Source organism: Macrotis lagotis, chromosome 4, assembly GCF_037893015.1.
Source record: "Macrotis lagotis isolate mMagLag1 chromosome 4, bilby.v1.9.chrom.fasta, whole genome shotgun sequence".
Lineage (NCBI taxonomy): Eukaryota > Metazoa > Chordata > Mammalia > Peramelemorphia > Peramelidae > Macrotis > Macrotis lagotis.
In genome coordinates, this window is record NC_133661.1 from 160037226 (window position 1) to 160054955 (window position 17730).

Below are 17730 nucleotides of genomic sequence, written 5' to 3' on the forward strand. Positions count from 1 at the left end.
TCTTACCCTATAAATAACTTCACCATTTCTGGTCACTTGTATTCCCTGTTCCAGATGTGGAGTTCTATTTTCCCAAACAGCTTTAGAAGAAAGGTTGGGATTCAGGAAGCCTTGTCTTGATTCCATATCAGACTGCAAGATGCTATTGCCAAAAGGGGACTGAGAAAGAGAAAAATTCCCTTCCCCACTTGGATGTATTTTTTAAGAGCTGTAAACAAATCCTCAAAAGTTGAATAATTCTGTAACTCTCAATTGATTTGACTGGGTCAGTTTTCTCATTTTTAAATTCAGTCTCTTTCTTTGCTCACAATATTGAGCAGGGATAGAAAAGGCACTAAGACAAGTCATTGTCTCTGCCAATACCCAACTAGATCCCTTGAACTTTTCAAATGCAAATTTTCATTTAAATTCTGACACCCTTATTTTAATTTTAATTGGAGGGAGGACTCAGAGGATCATAACTCAAAAGTAATATTCTTCCTACCCTTATGTACAGATTTTTAAATTTTCAAAATTCAAAGAAATTTGTCCCAATGGAAAAATGAAATTAATTCTAGATAACTTCTTTCCTTTCCCCACTTATCTACATGCCTTCATAAACTATCATAAATCTAGAAGAAATTTGACAAATCATCTAGTACTCCTTTTGCACATTTTACAATATACACAGGGAGGCCAAGAGAGTAAGTAATCAGCCCAAAGTCCCATAATAGGCTAGCTTATAGAATAACCATCCCTTGAGGTCAAGCTTCTTAAATATTCACCTCTTTAATGAATACTTCTTGACTACCCTAGCCTCTTCTTAATTATTTAGTCCTCTCAGAATCAATTCCACATGGTTTAGTCCCTAAAAATTATCTAATTGTTCCTTCTTGATTAATTTTAGGGTCATAGAAGTTAGACTTAGAAGAGTAGAGATCATCCATCCAGAAGTGTCCAGTCAATTGGCCATGAGCAGGCAAAACTTCAGCCAAACCAGATTAAAATGCAATTAGAAAAATGTTTAACAAAATAAAAAAACATAGATAATATTAAGTCATGACTTTCTAAATCAACATGCAACCCACAACCACCATATTGAGTATGAGACCTTTGATCCAAACCTGGCCCTTTCATTTTACAGATGAAAAATTTGAGACCCAGAGAGGAGAGGGGACTTAAGATCCTAATAGTAACAAGAGTCACTCACATCTTATCTCTTCTTATAATGTCATAATCTATTACATACCAATGTTTGCTGCTAGGATACATCCATGAAGTTTTACTACATTTAGGTAAATGGAAGACAGTGTTGGCAATGAGGTCATGAGATATACAAGTCTTCAGCAGCAAGTGACTATTGCTGATTCTTTTTCTAACTCCATTCCTCCCAAGGATGTACTGCCATATCTGGTAGGCTGTGACTACTCTTACATTAAAGTCATCCAGAATTATAAGCTTGCAAAAGTTTTTGTACATTTTTTTGAGTTTCAATCACACATCTACTGCATGTATCTATAACCAAGTATCTACTGCAGTAAACACATCAGGGTTGGGTGAAGTAAACTGTTTTAAAATATTTTTTAATTTTTTTTTTGAATTTTATTTATTTAAGGCAATAGGCAATGGGATTAAGTGACTTGCCCAAGGTTACACAGCTAGGCAATCATTAAGTGTCTGAGGTTGGATTTGAACTGCCTCCCTTATACACTGTTGATTGTATCCTGTTCCCCTTTGACCCTGTTTGTGTCTTATTCCCTATTTTCCCCTTCACCTGTCCTTGGCCATAGACACTGGTGGACAGGAAATGATGTGTTGGAAGGACCAGTATGTGGTTTGCCATTGGGAGTTACCTGGCTACCATTCCCCAAGCACTACCCTCTGTCCAGCCTACAATGGAGGAGTATTTAACAAGAAGCACTACTCCTTAGAGTCTATTGCCTCCAGGCCTGTCATCTAGCAATCCCTGTGGTCAGAGTGATTCTTCACAGGCAATAATCAAATGCAAGCAGCAACAGGATGACCCTATGACCTAGGTTGCAAGGTTGTGATGATATCTCCCAGCATATCCTTACCTGCTGCTTCATCACTCTTTGAGGGAGGTTAAAATGGTAAAAATGAAATGGATGTTATCTTTTTATTTGCACAAAAATTGAGTTTAAATGGAAGAGAGTTATATTAAGTTGTCAGTATCACTCTCTCTCTTCCAGAATCATTGGGAGTCCAATGGGCAAGACTAAGTCAACATGTCCAGTGATGACTTGGGATGCAATAATGACCTTAGTGTCTAATCAAGTTCTAAGCACTTCTTTGCACCTGGTTCAGCTGCCTTTATGGTCAGTAGAACAAATTGTTCTCATCCACCCATTCCTCAGGGGAAATCTTCACATGCTTGGGATACACACTCCATTAAGTCGTAGAAGGGTTTAAGACTCATTATCCTCAACCTGGTTTAGCCAGTCAGTTGAAACTATTTACCATGATGTGGCTTCTTGGAGCCTCAGGTAAAAGTTGAATGAATCAGGAGAATACTAAAGGTGGAAGCAGTCCTGAAAAGGGCTCAGCAGATCCTTAGATCAGAGGTGCTGGTCTTCCCTCAACACACCCTGCTGCTTGTGCTAATTTAGGTCTAACAACACTAAAGAAAACATAGGTTCTCCACTACACACCATCCATACATAGAACCATCAATTACAGCAAACAGAGAAATATTAAATGCTGTGGATAAATTTACTAAAAAGTGGAATGGACTGGGAGGACCAGGTTTTCCATCACTAGAAAGTCCTTAAGCAGAGCCTACAACATCACTTTCCAGGTATGTACTGCTTGGACTGGGTGAGCCCTGAAACTCTTATTCTCAGAGTCTATGAATGAGTACATGACCCTTGCTAACTTTTTTTTTCTTTTAGAGAGAGAGAGAAATTGGGGAAAGGGAGATAGAGTGTAAATAAAGGCATTGGTTTGAAGATCAATTTAGATTTGCTTAGAGATTGGGATTGAATTTGTTGGGGAAGCCTATGTAGGCAGAGCCCCAAAGAGAAAATCCAAATCACCTAGGCTTCCTCTCTTTATCACCTTTATAAGTGTTTTTTCATTCTTCATTTGGAATTTGTTCTGTGGTTTTTATGTGTTAATTCTATAGATAATAGCCTGCCACTTGAATACTGCTTTTCATCTTCAAAGCACTCAGAAAACTGTTAATTAATTCTCTAACACCCAAGTAAAGAAGGTAAATTTTGTGGGGAGGGGGAAGGGAGACTTGTTTTACAACTGGTGAATCTAGGCATGGAGTCTTAGTACCTGGCCTTAAGGTTCACCTTGGAGCAGACTGTTCAAGTGGGCAACCCTGACTCAGAGTCCCTAGAAATCATTTCATCCAATCTCCTTAGGCTACCTGCCCAGTCACCTTCTACCATGACTACAGAACATCAAAGCATGATGTTATGATAGATCTCCAACATGGGTTAATGAAAAGACTGATAGTTAAGAAAATTTGCTCTAATTCTAGAGTTCTTTTTTTGACTCATGTTTGACCTTTTTTTCCCTGAGTTTCTATTTTCTCATCTGTAAAAGAAGGGGATAGGATAGTTGATGGTTGATCAGAAAAGTCCCTTCCTTCTCTAATGTTCTAATGATCTGGGTTTCAGATACAGAGTTTTATATTTGGGTAAATGACCACTTATGTGGGTCTCAGTTATTTCATATGTAAAATGAGGTCATTGAAACTAGAGAATCCCCTTTGAGTTGCAAATCTATGAAATGAGTTATACATATATAGGATATCTTTCTACTTTGATCCTAATTGTTGATGACCCATCAACCCCGTAAGTTGGTCTGTAGGTGGGATGTGGAGAAGAAATGGAGTTTTCCTGGTGATTCTGAAACTCACTGTCCTCAAAATAGTGATGAAAATTCACTTATTTGCCAAAATTAATGACCTTTTCCCAATATTCATCAGTCCTTGCCAATCACTTTCTTCTTAATAATCTCTTCTCTCTAGATTTTCTTGACTTGTACTCCCTTCTAGTTCTCATTCTACTGATCAGAACATTTCTTCTCAGTCTCTGCTTCAACTTCTTCCAAGTCATGAATGCTAACTAATCTAAAAGCCAGCAGGGAGGCTATGACAGAATTAAGTAGATTTGAGAATCATCAGCATAAGGATAATAATTGAATCTATGGAATGTAACAACTAAGTAATGTAATATAAAGGAAGAAGAGAAGAAGGTCCAGGCATATAGAGAGTGCTTCAAAAATGCTAGTTGGCTGACTGATGAATCTTAAATTCATAAGTAGATGTTCATAAGGAGATGAAGTAGACCTGTGTTGAGAATTCTGTTGAGAACTCCATTTACCAGAGCAGGTTGCCACTTCCTTCATTCAGTTGCCTGGAGCACTGAAAAGCTAATCAGAAAACTGTTAATTAATTAATTAATTAATTGATGAACCCAGATCTTCCTGGCTCCAAGGTTTGCTCATGATTCAATAGGCCTCTCAATATTTATGAGATCATAGATTTAGTGTTAGCAAGGACCTCAGAAGTCATCTAGCCTAATTCTTTCATTTTAGAAAGAAGCAGAGGATCAGAGGTGAGATTATTTTGCCTAGGTGCCAGAGCTGGGATTTGAACACATATTCTCTAATTGCAAATTCAGGACACTGTTGTCATTGAGTTTTCTTTAATTTCGATCATTCATATGTTCATTGACCTTTTCATTTCCTGTGTCATACCAAAATATGTCCAAACTCTATAGCCTAGCATGTGAGAATGTGATCTTTTTTATGAAGTATTTTATACTTATTTTATGAGACAGTTGGTAAAAATAGTATTATCCTCATTTTACTGAGGAGGAAAAAAAACACAGAGATATGAAATAGTTTATCCATTTAATTCAATTAGTTAAGTGCCAGTTCCAAGAACTGACTAATTTCATTGGACTTCATGATCCTATACTCATGTTCTTTTGAAACTGAGGAAGTTCTATAACCTATCTCCAACCTATCTTTCCAATTTAGTTTTCTATTAGTCCCTTACATGAGTCTTTTCTAGCAGTACTGCCTTATGTTCTCTTTGTGCCTCAAAATAGCATTTTCTGGTCATCATGACTTTCTTTCTGACATTTCCTGCATCTGGAACATTCTCCAGACTTACATCTCTCTCCTTCTTAACAATCTTTCAAACTTATATTCATGGGTTATATCTTCCATTAAGTCTTTCTTACTGGACCATCTCTACCCATGATGGCCTGACTTCCTCCATTTTCTCCTATTTCAAACTCCTACCCTGTTTATCATGTATTGATATAATACTGTATGATATTGAGATCTATTTTGTGTATTTGTGTTTGTGTATGACTCACAAATTGATTTTGAAGGAATTCCAAAACAGAAGAATAGGATCTGGTTGGAATAAATGTAGGTAGGATGTCTCAGGGTGACTATTTTGAAGATAATAACACTCATTTGTTAGTAGAAGGTCTGAGGTGTTGGTCAGATAATAATAATAATAACAAACCATATTTTATAGTATTTTAAATTGAAAAAAGTCTCCTTTTTAAGAACCTAGTTTATTGTTGAATAGTAACTGACCCTACATTGCAAGTATATCTTGATTGCATAGCATTGTTATAACAAGGAAATAAAATGCAATAATTATATTTATCAGTAGAATAACATGACCAATAACAACACAATTATAGCTGATTCAGAGGCAATTAGTATTCAAATACATGAGTGAGGAAATCTAGAAGAAACCTACTCCTCCCAACTTATGTAATGTCAATCAAGCACACACTTATTAAGTGTCTTCTATATGTTAGGCCCTAAAGATAAAAAGACAAATATACTACAGACAGAACTTTGAACCTAAGTCTTCCCAGATAAAAATGAGGCCTTCAAACCTTTAAACTAAACTACTCTTCTAGTATTATTATTTAACTTTCCTAGTGTCACTTAAATATCTCAAATATATTTGTCTTTTCTCCCACTAGATTGTAAGCTTCAGATGGGCAAGAAACCAACCTAAGTTAGTGTTAAGCAAATTTTAGGTACTCTGTCAATATTCAGTGAATACGGATGAAAGGCTCTCTTGCCCTGGGGTCCGGGTCATTAGGGAATGCTTGCCCTAGAGTTGAGGGGGAACAAGTTCTGTTCTTCCCCAGAGGCGAGAGCTGGCTCATCAACTTTCCTTCTGCTCCTAGACTTCTACCTAAAAATAACTTCCCGAGTTTATGAGCCAGGAAGAAACAGGTTGCCACAACTGGCTAAGAGAATCTGAAGGGGGAAAAAAGGAACCTTAGTTTCCAAACTGGAACAGACCATAGAGATTATTTATTTTAATCTCTTCATTCTGTGCATGAAGATATGAGTGAAGCAAGACGTGATCCACCTCAGGTCACAAAAGTAATAAGAAAGTGAGTTTGGATCAGAACCCAGCTGGAATAAGGATCAAAATGCTATATAACTATATATAACTCAGCATTTGTTCAAGGGGTCCTTCTTATTTGATTAATTTCTCCCTTTGAGAGACTGGATCTGATTTGTTTGGGGGTCTTCCCTTACTAGTTAAAATTACTTTTTAAAATATCTGATAGTCTGTGTGATATATATTTTATACATGCTACCTGTGATATAAATACATGATATGATGTATGGAGCCCAATTCTTTATATAAGTCTAATGCATGCTACATTGAAACAATAATATGCATACATGTAAATATTCATTACTTTAAAAGATTTTTCTCTAGATAATCTGTCAACAGAGTTAGGCCATGAGACAGAGTCTGAGACATAAGGAGCCTGAGACAGAAGGATCTAGATACTTGCCATTAAAAACAACTAAAAGCTGAAGCTGAAAATAAAAGTTAACCCCTACACCCTCCTATTCAGTTGTTAAGAAAGAACTCCCTAGAAATTAGGACTCCCCTTAGGGAAAATGGTGATATCCTTTAAATTTCTCTTCTAGTCTACAGGACCTTTCCATTCAGAGACCATTTCCCCCTTCTCTTTTCAAGTCTGTGCTTGAATCTGGTCTTCTCTGCCACCCAGAGCTTTTCCCCCAGTTCCCATGATAAAAAAAAAAAAAACCTACATTAAAGAAAACAGACTCATAGACTTGCTAAAAGATTTACCCTTCCTGGGGGGGTGGTGGTGGTATTTGCATATTTGCATTGTAATAGGGGACCCTTAGACAAACTAAGAGAATGATTATCTGATTGTGGAATTCCCTTTCCCTAGAAATCAAATTCCATTCTGTCTTATAAAGCTTTGTTTTTAACTCTCTTTCAACTCAATTCCCATTTAATAAGAGCCTATTTGGAGTTATGGGAGAAGGAAATGGCAAACCTCTGCAATATCTTTGCTAAGAAAACCCCAAGGGGGGGGGGGGTCACAGAGTCTGATATGATTGAAAAACAACCATTATGAATCCAAGCTCAGAGCTAATGGTAATATAATACCTGCATTGGAAGAAATTACTTTATGGAGTTTAAGGAAGTAGAGGAGGGGGACACTCCAATACTCCACTTAAATATGAAGATGTAACACTTGGTAAAGTATCCCAAATGGGGAGGATCTCAGGGGCCTTCCTCAGGGAGGTGGCACCTGAGCTAAACCATGGAGTAAGTTAGGGATTCAAAGAGACAAAGGTGAAGGGATACATTCTAGGTTTGGAAAATGTTACAGAGGAGCAAAATTTCAACTGGATTAGATCTACCAAACATTTATTTAGGCTAATCCTTTATGCCAGATTATGGTGGGGATTCAGAGACAAAAACAGAGAATGTGAATTCTGGGAAGAACCTATAGGCCAGTTGTAGGGAATAGTTGTAGCCAAGTCTAGAATGGTGGGTGGAAACCAGATTGTAGAGAACTCTAAAGGTCAAGTCTAGTCCATTATATTTTAAAACTAGGGTGCCACTGAAAGTGGGGGAGTGATATGATTAGACCTGTATCTCAGAAAGATTATTTTGACTACTATATGAAAGATGTATTGGAGAAGAAGAGAGGGAGGGAGACCAGTTAGGAAGTTCCTATAATAATCCAGCTGAGATATGGTGTTTGAACTAAAATGTGGTTGGATAAATGAAAAGCCTGGATTAGTGAGAGATATTCTTAGAGATAGACTGGACTGGATTTAGTGATTCTATAACTCTTATCATTTACTTTCTTGTATACCTACTTATCTTCTTCACTAGATAATCTCCTTGGAGGCTGAGCTATTTCATACTGATCATTGTATTCACTACAGAACTGGACCTTGTTAGGTACTAAATTTGTGTTTTTGAATGAATGTACTAATTCAAATACATGTAGAATTTATCCCATCAGAATTTTCAGGACTTTCTTTACAAAGGTAGCATGCTATAGTAGAAAGAACCATAGGGTTTGAAATCAAAAGATTTGGGCTTAAATCCTACCTGTGAAATAGATTTTGACTCTGGGCAATTCCTTAATCTTCCTAAATTTCAGTATTCTAATCAGTAAAACTGGGACGATATTATCAGCATCTAATCTTAAGATTCTTGTGAAAAACAAATGAGACAAAGTATGTAAAACACTCTGCAAATCTTAAGTACTATATAAAGGTAAGCTATTATTATTCAATTAATCTAACTTTAAGCTGCTTCTGTGGCAGGAGGTGCTGACTATAGGGTCTAGACTATCAAATTTGAGCCTTGCCTCTCACACAGAATAACTCTTGGACAAGGAGAAAGGCATTGATTGAATGAATGAATATAGTATTCAAGTATTCTCTGTGTTTTGACAACTTTCTAAAACCATAAATGACTGATTTGCATTATTGAAGTAAGTTTTCACTTTTGGAAGCTCCCTATGTAGGTGGAAATGCAAAGACAAAAAAAAAAGCAAATTAAACTCTGCTCCCTTAGGAGTTTACCTTTTTTCTGAGGATATGTGGGAGAGTTACATTCTATACATATGTATATATACATAGCCTTTGTTTTATCCACAATTTGGTTGTTGAAAGGGGAGAAAAAGCAATTCAGTCTAGAGGTCTTTTATTTATTAAGCACTTACTTTGAGTCAGGTCTTGTGCTAAAGAGCTGGAGATACAAAGTATAAAACAGTCCCTGCTCTTAGGGAACTCACTATCTTTTCTAAAGAAAAGCAACTAAAGAATTTCTGAGAACTGGAGGGAAATAACTGCCTAGTCAACAAATGTACTATAAAGACTCCTAGAGATCCACCAGTTTATTTACATGACTTTTCAGGATTTTGAGTAAGATGGAAAAGAAATTGTTTATTTGTTTTATACCTGATAGAACTGTGGACTTTGGTTCACTACTCATAAGGAGCACTTGATTTTAGACATTAGAAGAAACAAGAGAGATCATAAGTTTGTGGAGGAAAGGTGAGCACATACAAGATGATAGAATACATAAGTGAACAAGAGTTGAACAGCTGATAGTCATTGCAGCTGATGCAAGGAGATGTTTGATTGGAGGAGAGTATTGTAGCTGAAGGAACCTGAATGGAGGAACAAGAATCTTCCTGTTAAAGAGAAGGATGAATTTATTGCCTCTTATTACTACCTACTGTCTGAGAGAGGGTAAACCTTTCTAATGTAAGGAGAAACACCTCAGTCCTGGAGGGCAGATTTGAAGGACTTTGCAAGTTTCCTGTTTTGGAGGAACTGCCTGTCACCAAAATAGCTAAATTCATCACTCAGAGTGATAGAAAGTTACAGATATAGGCTTAGAGCTGCTGTGTCACTGAAAGTTTAACTCTACTGTTTCACCAAAACAGCATAATATTGCCTCAATTACTCTACAAAGGATGAGAAGCTTTGACCTCCAGCAGGAAAACTGGATCAGAAGGAAAGAAGTGGCAGAGAAACATTTTCACTATATGTGAATGTGAATTGTGATGGTCATTGTCCTTTTAAAAAGAATTAGAACTCTTAACTATGGTGATCTAGAGTGGTGAATTATGCCAGAATCCTAGGCTTCCCTATTCAAATGTTTCTGTAACTGTCTGACTATTCTTTTCTCCTGTTTGGGGGTGTAAGAGGGATGAAGCCAGGAATATCTAAATTCAAACCCAGCCTCAGACATTTACTAATTGTGTAACCCTAGGCAAGTCCTTTAACCTCTGTCAGCCTGAATAACCTTGTATATAAAATAGCAATAATAATAGTACTTACCTCTTGAGGTTGTTATGAGGATAAAAATGAGGTAATTTTGCAAAACTATCCAAAAATCAAGTGCTCTATAAGCCAATATAAATTCTTATTCTTCTTATCCTTGTTTTCCTGCTACTTCTCTTCTTTATCCTTATCTTCTTTTTCAAACAATTTTCATTGGTGGTATAGTGCAACCCATGCAAATGGATAGACCATTACATTCTGATTATTCCTGCTTTTGTTGTCTATTAAGTAAATTGTATGATTTGATTAGTTTTGCATTTGTTTTCTTGTTTAGTAAATGTTTCATGTTTTAGAGTCAGTGAGGTCATAGTAACTGCTTTGTGTAAATGGAAAACACACTACTAGGGGCTCAGAAGCTGAATTAACAAAATAATATCTTCTTATACTTGTTTTTATATGCAGAATTCTAAGAGAATTATAGTCAAATGATAGCCTTTATGGGGAATTACACCAACTTGCAACAGTAGGAACAGGTGAGGTAGGTGAGTCAGCTCTGACTCAGGGATAGAATTTCAGGGCTAGACATAAATATAGTAAATCAAAGTTACCTTTTTTTAGGGTTTTTTTTGCAAGGCAAATTGGGTTAAGTGGCTTGCCCAAGGCCACACAGCTAGGTAATTATTAAATGTCTGAGGTCAGATTTGAACTCAGGTACTTCTGACTTCAGGGCTGGTGCTCTATTCACTGTGTTACCTAACTGTCCCTCAAGTTAATTATTTTTACTTCTTAATCTTTTCACCTCTTTCCTCCTTCCCCCAAACTCTATCCTAGAGAAAAGGTATAGGCACAAACCTGGATGGGACAGCATTCTAGTCTCATTCTCTTCTATGAAGAAAAATCCAGAAAAAGGCCCTCTAGCTTAAGTTCATTCATAGAAATTTTAGGTGGGGAATAGTACATGTTAGTTGGTAAGTGGCATAGTGGATACAGCCCTGGAGTCTGGAATCAGGAAGACTTGAATTCAAATCTGACCTTTGATACACTCTAGCTCTGTGACCCTGGGCAAGTCACTTCATCCTCTTAGTCTTTGTTTCCTCAACTGTAAAATGAATTACAGAAGAAAGCTATTTCTTTGCTAAAAAAAAAAAAACCTCAAAAGAAGAATCAGACATGACTGAAAAATGACTAAACAGCAGTAAGTACATACAAGTAGTATCCTTGGATGATAGAACTATAATAGAATTTAGAGCTCATTTGTTAGAATATTATGATTTTTATAGATGAGAAAACTTGAGCTTCTTGAGAGCAGAGAATGGGTTTTTTTTGCCTTCCTTTGTACCTTTAATACTTAACATAGCTTGCCATTTGTAGGTGCTTATTGACTGAGTGACTGACTGATATTCTTGGAGATTAAGTGAATTTCCCAAATTTACACATATTGTAATTTATAAAGGGCAAAGCACTAATCTCTTCATCTTCAAAAAAGGAATTGCTATTATTATTTTCCATTTTATTAGCTGGGCCAGTGGAAAATGTAATTAGACTGAAAGAGGCACTCCAAGCCAAATGCCATGAATTTTAAGGGAAAAACCTGATAATCCAGCTCCTTTCTTCCTTCCAGTCATAATCTCCATTGCTATTCAGTATGACTGCTTTCCCCCATTTTCCTGAAATGTGATAAACCTACATGCTCTAGTTCTTGAACCTCAAAAAGTTGTTTTTTTTAAATACTCAATCATTTCTTGGATACACTCAGTGGACAATAATTACAGGTCCATTTGAGTTTCCTCAAAGTCCTAGAAGTCCCATGCCAAACTTCCACATTATGAGACCCTTGGAGAAAGTGGTATTATTTTCATGAAAACCTCTTTCCCCAGGAGGTTCATGGTTTAAATGGGAGGTGTTTGCAGCAAACAATTAGGCCAGTGTATGAGGAAGATGCTGGACTACCTCCAAGGCATCATTGGTTCTTGGAGCAGCTACCAATGAAAATAAGAGAAAGACTTATCCTTGGGAAAAAATGTGATCACATAAAATGGAGCCATTGGCAAAGAGAAAGAAAATAAAAAGCAAATTATTCATGTTGATTTTTGTAGTGGCATGGAGTGAGAAGCTCTGGGTTTTAGGCTCTTTAATGAATAGATTTTATGAAAGTTGGAAGGAAACTTAGAGGGTCCCTAGTCCAGGAGTTCTTAGCCAGAGGGTCCTTGTATAGTTTTTAGGAGGTCCATGAGTTTGCAAGGGGAATATATATTTTTATTTCAATATGATTTGTTTCCTTAAAATCCTATGTATTTTATCCTACTTATTCTAAGAAGAGATTCATATGGTACATAGATTACCAAAGAGATTCATAAATCATAAAAATGGGTAAGAATCTCTAGTTGAATCCAGTCCTCTCATTTTATAACTGAAGAAACTGATGTCTAGGAAAACTTAGTAAACTAGTAAGGAGTAGAGTCATGATTCAAATACCTTCTCTATATATTCAGTGCTCCTGTTATATACCATGGCTTCCAAATCCTATTTTAGATTTCACTTCATCTCCCCAGTTCAAGATCTTTTCCCTAAGTTCCAGTCTTGTTTCCCCTTCTCATTAGCTCTATGACCCTGGGCAAGCCTCTTTATAGTTCTCTTTGCCTTATTTTCCTCACCTATAAAATAGTTTCCTGAACTTATAATTTTCCATCTCTATGCCTTTGCTCATGTATTTCCTTTCATGTAGAATAGTCTTCCTGTTCCATCTCTACCTATAAAAACCTTCCCCATTCTATGCTCCCATCTTAATTGCTGCCTCCTCCATGAAGCTTTCTCTGATCACTAGTAGTCCACAGTGATCTCTGGAATACATATTTGACATTTTGTTTTTGTACCCAGGCCTGGGATTTCCCAGGGAACATACCCCTTCTACCATTGACAACTTCTAGACAACTTATAGTCTTAGAAGGTGGCCTACTATTCAATGCTTTTATTTAATTTCCACTCTTGGTCTTGATAAAGAACTCTGTGTAAATTGGATTCAAACAATTATGACCCTAAAGAGAGCAAAAAGAGGGTGGAAATTTCAGAAGCAAATTTAAGCTAAATATAAAGAAAACTCTATAATTGATGGAGTTAAACAACAAAGGAATGAAGGAAAGCTTAGTCTAGTTCAGTGATTCGTAAAGTGTGTCAGTGTACCACTAGGTTTTCCCCAAAATCCTATTGAGATCCTCAAGATCAAAGACTTTGTCAAAATAATGCTCATGTACCCTTCAGAAGTCATCACATAAATTGTACTAAACCTGGAGCATTATCACAAATGAAACTGACTCACAGTTGCCTAGACATTACATTAATCCATAAAAATTTAAGAACAATGTTTTTTTTAATAGATGTCACCATGCTAAATACTCATAATCTCCAAGCTAATTGGAACTTTAAAAATAAAGTTTTAAAAATATAGAGAGCTAGTGCAAGAAATCGAAACCATATGGGAATAGGATGAGGTTCATATATCCCATTAATGCTGTCTTCTAGTGAGCGTGCCCCAGAGATGCCTTCAGAGAACCTAGAAAAGAGAAACAGCTTTCTCAATACTTTTATTCAATTACAAATTTTACCATATCTAACTGAATAAAAGATGATAGAAAATTAGGTACTAATGACTACTAGCAGACTTATGGATAATTTCTATCTGAAATTAACTGAGAAAGGATGAAAATGATATGAGTGATAATATTAATGATAATCATAGAATAGTATAGATTGCCTTGGTAGGTAATGTTCTCCTTATCACTGAAATTGTTAGAACAAACATTGGATGACATCAGGAGTGGATATATTGGAGTGAATTCTCAAATTATTGGGTAAGTAACTGAGATAAAGCAGAGACTGATAAATTCAGAGTCAGCAATCAATAAATAAACCTTTGTTAACCACCTTCTATAATATCAGGCACTTTTCTAAATATTGGGGCTATAAAGGAAGGCAAAAATTAGGTCCTTAGCTTCAAAGAGCTCATATTCAAATGAGGAACATGACATGAAAATAGCTGTATAAGTCTATAAATGAAAACAGATAGTAATCTCAGAGATAAGACATTAATGATGGAGGTAAGGGGTGAAGAAGGAGTAAGTATGAGAGACTACAGAAGACCTCTTACAAAAGCTGAGATTTGATCTGAGTATTGAAGGAAGTCAAGAAATCCAGAATGTGTAGATGAAGCATTGGGGACAGCAAGCTAAAAGGAATGGAATTAAGACATGGTGAGTTATATTCAAGGAACAATAAGATGGTCAATGTTACTGAATTGTAGACTCTGTAGAAAGGATGATGGCCAGAGTGTAGAGATATGGTGATGACATAACCAGCAGCTAATATGGAGGTCTTTTGGAGTCCAGATTCTCAAGAGTAAAGTTCAAAGTTGGGGTGGGGAAAGGAGATGGGACTATGACAGATGAGCTTTCTCCTCTCTTTCCTTAGCACCAGGTTACCAAACTACGTCCTGGCCATGATGTATAAATAGGAAAAGAAAAAAGAGATGGTTGAAATGGACAGAGAGAGTAGACAGAGGCCATGATCCCAACATATATCCTCAAGCATGGGCATCTAGACCAAACATGATGCTAACTTCTATCAATAAATACCCTCTAAAGAAAGTTGGGCCAATCTTGCCAAAAGATTTCTCAGTGAGTAGGGCTATTCCCAATGGAGAATCAAAGTGGGTTGTTTGGAGGTAACCTGCATAAGAAATAGAATGAACAAAATACAGTAAGTAAATCTGATCTGAAGTCTGCTCCAACTGTGGACAAGATGAGCACCTATATGCTGGTGTACTTGAGAGGAAAATTCAGCTGTTATTTTCCAGAAGTCAAATTCCACTGAGCAAACATCAGAAATTGGAGATGGAGAACTGTTTCAAGCCCTGAAGAAAGTGATCCTTATGCCCACCAGTTTCTCTGGATTCCTTTCTCTTTGAACTCTTAAGACCTCCCTGACAATGATGATTATTAAAGATGTTCTGCTGTTCTCCACAAAAGATCCCAAGTGACAATTATATACCATTCATTTTATAAAAGATACTTTCACCACATAACTATAGAGTCTATGCTGGGCCTAAGCCACTGGATCAAATGAACAGGATTATTTTCATTTGAATTATGTCACAGTGAAATTTGAGTTTCTGAAGTTGTAGATCAGTAAGAAAGTGGACAGTATGATTTTGGTATGACCAAATCTAGTAAAGGGCTGTAAAATTTCATTGTTGATTGGGAATAGCTTCACTTTCTTTCAAGTAATGGTAAAGTATTTCAAGAACAAAGAACTTAACTGTCTTGACTACATATGACTTCTGTGTGGAAGTTTTCAGGAAGACAGAGAGCAATACTAGAAGAGATAATCTAAAAAAGCACTGAACTCTCTCACTCCAAGGAAGAAACATTCAAGGCAGAGTTTTCAAGAATTAGGAAGTGGGGGCGGCTAGGTGGCACAGTGGATAAAGCACCTGCCCTGGAATCAGTAGTACCTGGGTTCAAATCCGGTCTCAGACACTTAATAATTACCTAGCTGTGTGGCCTTGGGCAAGCCACTTAACCCCATTTGCCTTGCAAAAAAAACCTAAAAAAAAATAAAATAAAAAAAAAAGAATTAGGAAGTGATGCTTCCCTGGTATTCTACCCTGCTGACAATGTCTAAAATAGTAGTCCTGACTAATGTGAGACTAAAGCACATCTCAGAGGAACCTCCAAGATGTCAGAATTCCATGAAACTTGTTCCTGAACATAGGGATTGCCTCAGGAGATAGGGACTGGTTTGAAGAAACAGCTGCAATGAAGGAAACAAGAAGACAACAATAAATTGATACAACATATTGAGTGAATGAGGAAATCATATAGTAAGCATTTAATAAAGACTCATTGAATTAAATATAGAATGAATTATCTTTATAGTATTTAATTGGAAAATTTTTGTGAGCTCCTTGCAAACAAGTACCAAGTCTATTCATCTTTGAATATCTATAACACCCAGTTCAAGGTCTACTGTTTATATAGCAAGAGCATAATAAATGTTTATTGGATTAATTAATTGATTAATCCATCCTGATCTGGGAGCATACTTCAGGCAGATAGCACAAAGTAGACAACATTCCCAATTCTTCATTATCTTTTTCCCAAACCAATATTTTAAACTGAACCATTCATTACTTAGTGACCAGTAGGAACTGAATCATTTTTACTTTTGCATAGTGCAGAGTCTTATACACAGTTCCCACATGAAGGTGTGAGGAATGCCAACTCTAGGTAGGTGTCTCCTTCTAGAAAACTGATGGCTCATTATTACTCTCTAGTACCTGTTAGTTAGGTTTCCTCCATTCCCTTGTGGCCTTCACAGCTGAAGTATACATTAGTCATGAATCTGGACAAACCCCCAAAACTAAACCAATTTGCAGGCTCTTATCTCAAGTCAATGCCCTGAGATCTCTTGAGTGATTCTGCCCATGTGCTCTCAATTCTCTAGGACTTTGGGGAGACTAATACTTTAAAGTCAAGGGCATGGAGGTGGGGGGGTGGAGAATCAATTGAATGAAGCAGTCAAGGAGAAGACAGATTCCCAGGAGACCTGATTCCCCAACAGGGAAGGCATATTGGCTGAGTTGTCTTCTTAAATGACCATAAAACTATTTGCAATGAACATCAACTAAACAAGGTTAAAGGATTCTTAAAAAAGAAAATGAGGTTATTTTTTTTTAACTTGCTGGGGAGTAAAAATTTGTCACTTCAGTAAGCATTTTATTGGTAATTACATAGTGACTTTATTTGCATATTACAGAGATACAGCAACCCTCATGAAAATGCTTAATGTCTCTGAAGATCGAAGAAGGAATTATTCAACTTTGGGAGAAAAATGGGAGTTAGGTAATTATTTTCTTAAAACTGGAATCTGCTAAAAAATAATGCATCATAACACCCAATAAAATCACTAAATAATAAGCAATTACTTAAAGAAATGATTCAAGCAGGGAGCCTATCCATTTGACTTATTTTTCCTTTTCCTTAGAAGAAAAAATTAACCCTTTACCTCCATTGAGTCTCAGTTTCCTTACTGAGAGAAATGCGGTGTTGTTCACTGGAGAGGGGTTCAGATTGGAAGTCAGACAATGAAAGTTCTAGCTGGATTTAAAGATAAATTATTTTTTATTTCCAGGTCCAGCACTCTAACCACAGAGCCAACCTGAATGAGGTTGAAAAAATTCAAAACCCAGAGTTATAGGACCCTGATCTACTTTATTCCTTCTTATTTTCAGTTTTCTAATCTGTAAAATGGTGATAGTAGCATCTACTACCTAGAGTTGTTGTGAGGATCATATGGTATTCTTTATGTAAAATTGTTTTAAACCTTAAGGCTCTATGGCCAGGGTCCTTAACCTAGGGATAGTTTTCAGGGGAATCCACTTTGATGGGGGAAATTACATCTTTATTTTCATTATATTCCAATGGAAATTGAGCATTTCCTTCAATTATTTAAAAAAGCATTTGTTTTTGGAGGGGTCTATAGGCGTTACCAGTTATTCTACCGAAGTGGTCCATTACACAAAAGGGATTAAGAATCCCTGTGCTATAGAACATTGGTTATCATAATTGATTTGATTTTACAGGGGAATAT